Here is a 6,122-nt window from a genome sequence, read left to right as displayed (position 1 = left end):
TATGCAGATCTCTCTACGTCATGAAGCCCTGACCTACGATACTTGATTGGACTAGAACTCTTGTTTACACCCCTTTTACTTCGTGGTCTAATTGTCCGAGAATAAAGATTTTCAGTCTTGCCTCAGCCTTGGTCGTGAGAGGAAGAGTTTTAATTGATTTCCAATTAATTATCATTCTTTTTCGCCGTGCACAAACGACATTTTAATTCAGAACAACGATCAGATCGAGGGATCAATTGTATCCCAACATCCCCAACATAGTCACATTATTGCTCTGCTTGGTTATGGGAAGATCTGTGCACGATGGCCGCCCCGGATGCTGACGTCTGACATGAAAGCCACAGACCGGACATTTACCAGGAAATCCTCTCACGTTACGAGAATGAAGGTGACGCCTTTCTGCATTCAATTGTGACAGGAGATGAAGCTTGTGTACACCACTACGGACCAGAGCCGAAACGTCCGTCCATGGAACATCAGCACAAAGGCTCGTCCCAGAAAAAGACATTCACGACCCCGTCCTCAGCCGGGAAATCCTGGCCTCAGTGTTTGGGGAGATGGCGTTATCCATGGGGATTTCCTACAACGTGGAGAACAATCACTTCAGAGCGTTACATCACAACGCTGCCAACTGCGAAACCACGACTAACATACACTGAGGAGCTGATCATGTGACCCCTGACTCCTCCCCTCCATGTGACATCATCACAGGTCCTGTAAGCACAGAGCAGCCATATATCTAGTGTGCGGCTCTGCAGGTGGAGGTGTGTGGAGATTCCCCATTACTGGGGCAGGCGGCATTAACCCCTTCAGCTCTGAGACTATTTGGGGCGGGTGAGGTTCCTCTCTCTGTTCCTCGGATATAATGGCGGCGGCTCTATCTGTCTCTGTCACATACGTTCTGCTGATATTCCGGCCTCTGTTCTGGGAAATGTCGTCTCCATCTTATTATAGTCTCAGTGTTTTCCCTATAGTGAAGGAGATTTCTTGTATCTCCAGTAACTGTATTATTACAGCGGATTCTTCATGATGTTACATCGTCATCTTCTCCCCATTCAGGTCCCTACAATATCGGATCCTCTCAGTGGAGATCTTCTATAAAAGAGAATTCTCCTGATTGCCCCGTGAAGGATGGATATGGACAGGGACAAGATGGCGGAGAGGATATTACACCTCACCCTAGAGATCCTCTTCCGGCTTACTGGAGAGGTGAGAGATTCTGATGACGTCACATTACATCATTCTTATCTATGGGAATAACGGATGGACAGAACTGGAGAGGTGAGGGCTCTGGAAATGTCTGGAGTGAGATTTATTACTGTGTCTCTCCATAACCAGGATTACACAGTAGTGAAGAAGACCTCTAGTGAGCGCTGTCAGGACCCTGTGTCTGAGGGATGGGGAAGACCCCTGAGCCCAATCACGGAGCCTCCACCTCACCCCTCGATACATGAGGACATCAATGACCAGAAGATCCTAGAACTTACCTACAAGATGATTGAGCTGCTGACTGGAGAGGTGACACTGCTGGGAATGCTGGGACATTATACAGTAACGCTATGAAGGGATCGGGGGTGACGGTATCATTGTATGTGTCAGGTTCCTATAAGGTGTCAGGACGTCACCGTCTATTTCTCCATGGAGGAGTGGGAGTATTTAGAAGGACACAAAGATCTGTACAAGGACGTCATGATGGAGGCTCCCCAGCCCCTCACATCACCAGGTAATAGACAGGACTAAATACACACGGCCTATAATTATCTGTATGTAAGGAATGAATTCAGTCCCTGTATGTGTCTCCTCCAGGTCTATCCAGTAAGAGGACAACACCAGAGAGATGTCCCCATCCTCTCCTCCCACAGGACTGTAAACAAGAAGACCCCGATGTTCCTCAGGATCATCAGGTAGATGGAGAGAAGGTGCCATGAAATCTCCCTATGATGTGTAGACGGCTGTGAAGGTCTTTTGCTCAGTCTTGTTTTATCCTCCAGTATTATATGTTTTATACTTGTGTAATCAATTGAAATACTATGTCCCAAGAATGACAAAAGTATTTTAGGAGTGATACCTTTATAGGCTAACCAAAAAAATTATATTAGCAAGCTTTCAAAGCACAGAGGCTCCTTCTTCAGGCAAATTACAAATGAATTACTGAGACTAAACACAACATTTAAATGAATGTTACAACAGGACATGGGAAAGAAGATGCCTCCTAAAGATAAGCCAAGGAAATCAAATTAAGTTTTTTCTTAGAAATGATTTGATTTCCTTGGCTTATCTTTAGGAGGCATCATCTTTCCCATGTCCTGTTGTAACATTCATTTAAATGTTGTGTTTAGTCTCAGTAATTCATTTGTAATTTGCCTGAAGAAGGAGCCTCTGTGCTCTGAAAGCTTGCTAATATGATTTTTCTGGTTAGCCTATAAAGGTATCACTCCTAAAATACTTTTGTCATTCTTGGGACATAGCCAGAAAAATCAATTGAAATACTAACACTGTACCACAATATTACCCTGTATTGCACATACTTGTGTAATGAGAGCGGTGGAGATGGCAGGATTAGAGCTGATCATAGATGGGACTTCTCCTTCTGTCTGTGACTTTTACAATATTTGTTTCAGGGTGAAGATCTGCCCCATATTAATACTACAGAGACATATGTGAGGGGTGATGAGCGGAGTAAAGAGGAGATTCCTACAGATAACCGCCCAGGTGAGTAGTGACCACTAAATGCAGAGAAGTCACAGATTCTTCTCAGTCACCGGCTGTGGCTGCTTTATCAGGGTTGTAGTCCGGCCATATCAAATGGTCACCATTCTGCTGCTAGACCACCACATGCTCCTCCACCCAAAACTGTCCCCATTATTTTGGGCATTGGACGCTCTTCTGTTGGAGTGAGATCTGTATCAGCCAGATCTTACAGGTAGGATCCATACTGTCCTCTGAAATTAGAAGATTTTGACCCTTAGCTGCCCAATTCTCTAATCTGCAGAGCCAAATGACAGCGTACGTAGAATGTGCAGACAACTTTGAAAATCATGGGAAGAAGAATCTAAACTGTATGGTGGACCCCTAAGAGAAAGCGGAGGGTAATGATGCTGGTGACCTCCTAGATTCTTAGTTTGGTGCCGTGTTCACCATATGAATAAAGATTGATTACTCTCAGTGGGAGAAACAAAATATTAATCTTGTAGTTGATGAAGAGACCTCAGTAGTCTGGAAAGCTTGCTTTCTAACATCATTTATTATATTTTTGTTCTCCATTAGTAAGTATCATAACTACAAGATTCTTATTGTTTCTCCACTGAGAGCGATGAATCCATCTTCCTAGAATCTCGGCATCTTATTGATGGATCTTCCTTCTCTCCCTTCTGATGAATGTGCTGATAGGGGCGTTTATATCCAAAGTTCAGCACAGGGTAACTGTAACATATGAGGGAGGTTAGAATTACCCCACAGTGGGTACATGGAGGCCGGGCAGCCCACCCACAGGATTTCCAAAATGTAATTGGAGAAAAAAGGAAAGTAATAACACATAACATAACATTAACACATGGTAATAATTAACACAAAAAGTTCTCATATTTTTATCTTCAAGAGCCTGAAAGATATTTTCTCTGAATTGTACAAATGTCCATTATATAAGACCTTGTACTGGAGCCGTCCATTGTGGAGTCCGAGAGGCAGAAAGTAAATGTCTAATATTTCTTCAAGAAACTCCTCTGACAGAAGATATTGGCCCCTACAATAGTTTGGATTGCCGAGAGCCCCCGAGCCACATACCGTAATTACTCCAGATGTGGCACCTCTAGTTACTAAATCACTGACGGTGAAGGCTGTCGGGTGGAGGGCGGTCATTTTAGTTGATGTGTTATTATCTATAGTCACAGTTTTCTCTATAGTAGTTAGTACCAAAGCCGCTTTTATTTCATGGCTTTCCACTGCAGCCAGTTTTCTGCTCCTATCCAGGCCCCATTTCTCCAATCTGACATCTGTCACTTTACATGGTAACACCTTTGTAATGCTGAATCTGATCCCAGTGTTTCTGAGATTTGTTTCTGTGGCATATTCTACTTTATCTTAGCTGTAATGTTAGGTTGATTTGTTTTCCATTTATTTAAACAAAAAAATCCTGAAATTTACCAAAAATGTGAAAGAATTAGAAGTAATGAAACATTGTATTTGGAGGCTCTTAAAATCAATTGAAATACTATGTCCCAAGAATGACAAAGGTATTTTAGGAGTGATGAGTGATGAGGTAGTCGTGTGTGACTGGTGACACAGGGTGTAATGTGGAGGAAAAGATCTGAGGAGATGAGGTGGGTGGGGAGGATGGAGGGAGAGATGACCAGGTCATTACTGGGTTTAGGGATCAGAGGCGTAAGGAAAAATATGAAGTGTTATAAGGGTGAAAGTGAAGAGAAACACAAACATTGTTTGCAGAGTCTCTGTATCCAGTTACCTACAGGTTCCTTCCGGTCCATTTCTGGTCCAATTCATTGCATCATACTTATATGGTGCAGACTTGTATTGATGCGATTAAAATTTCATGCAGACTTCAGAGGAAGGGGAGGGGTCGTCACTTATCTAGATCACTCACTTCAAAACTGAGCCCAGATGTGGGGATACCATAGCCAGAGATAACGAGGGGGTCATAAAGAAAGTGGGGAGAGGGTGATGGAGGGGTCAGTTAGAAGCATATTAAATTGCTACAAGAAGCAGAGAGAAGGAAGATCAGTTCATGGAAAGTAGGGTGGCTGATCAAACATACCAGATATTAGCACAAGCAGCAGAGAGAAGGAAGATCAGTTCATGGGAAAGTAGGGTGGCTGATCAAACATACCAGATATTAGCACAAGCAGCAGAGAGAATATGATCTAGATGGTTGGTGAACACTTTGAAACCCTGGGTGCTTCACAGAATTTTATAACGTTGATCCATAAAAATAAAAAAAATCCACTTTTACCACAAAATTGTTACTTGTTACGAAAACACTCTGCATCCAAAACGCTGCAAACCCTGATCATGGACACATAGCCTAAAAAGCTAGTAATGAATGGATGGATGGATTAATGGATGGATGGATGGATAGATGTCAAACACATATATAATGTCCCATATTGTAGCATATTCTAAGCTGGCACCCTTTAGTGACTTTCATGTGGCACTAAAGGGTGTTTAGCCTTGTTTTAGCCAAAAAATAAATAAATAATTTATTAGAGGGAACCTGTCACCACTTTTTTGCCCTATAAGCTGAGGCCACCACCACCGGGCTTTTATATACAGCATTCTAACATGCTGTATATAAGAGCCCAGGCCGCTTTGAAAAATAAAAAACACTTTATAATACTTACCTAACGGTTGCGCGGGGGGCCTAATGGGCGTCTCTGTTGTCCGCTGTCGGCGCCGCCTGTTTCGGCCATCTTCATCCTTCTTCTGAAGCCTGTGTGCATGACTCGTCTACGTCATACACACTCGCCGATCCTGCTCAGGACCTGAATGCCGGCGAGTGTGGATGACGTCGGACCCGTCATGCACAAAGATGGCCGAAAGAGGCGGCACAACAACGGAGACCAGGAGGAGCACTTTGGCCACATCAGGTGACCGAGGGAGGAGATTTATCTCCCATCTGACATGTTTGATCATGCCAAGTGGGAGATAAACCATCTTTTTAAGGGCTTGAATCGTGATCTCCAGGGTCTCGGCTAACCCCGGCAGCTGAAACCTCAGAGATTTTCCGACGCTATACACTTTTTTTTTCTTTTTCTTGCTGCCGTTTTAATCCGTAAAGCTGTCATAAAGAGGTTAAAGGTCTGTGAAAATATTTTTTTCTTGTTCGGATATTGAAGTAATTTGTCTTTTTTTTTTTTTTTGTGATTTCCTCGGCTTCATTCTCATAATACTGTCGTCGTCTTTGTTTTTGATTTTATGATGAGGCGGAATCGGTTTCTTCGGCAGTTTTTATTTGGTTTTAACGTTTTTTAGCTACAAAAATAAAAAATGACAAAAATTTAATACGCTGCAGTGCGGAGCCCGGATGTGAATACACTTAAAATGATAAAACTGGCACAAAAATGGACATCAAAGTGGCACCGAAGTGCGTTATGTAAAGGGTTAAATGG

General features: G+C 43.0%; 1 long non-coding RNA gene across 1 annotated transcript; it reads left to right on the top strand.

The window, feature by feature from the left end:
• Window positions 1–1,616: 1,616 nt before the first annotated feature.
• Window positions 1,617–2,705, top strand: LOC142261043 (uncharacterized). Its single transcript, XR_012728840.1, has 3 exons — window positions 1,617–1,723; window positions 1,807–1,904; window positions 2,622–2,705. It is a non-coding gene; the product is annotated as an uncharacterized LOC142261043 (long non-coding RNA).
• The last annotated feature ends 3,417 nt before the right edge of the window (window positions 2,706–6,122 follow it).

Source organism: Anomaloglossus baeobatrachus, unplaced genomic scaffold (genome assembly GCF_048569485.1).
Source record: "Anomaloglossus baeobatrachus isolate aAnoBae1 unplaced genomic scaffold, aAnoBae1.hap1 Scaffold_203, whole genome shotgun sequence".
Classification (NCBI taxonomy): Eukaryota; Metazoa; Chordata; class Amphibia; order Anura; family Aromobatidae; genus Anomaloglossus; species Anomaloglossus baeobatrachus.
The sequence above is the reverse complement of the archived record's forward strand: the minus strand, read 5'-3'. Positions and strand labels throughout refer to the sequence as shown.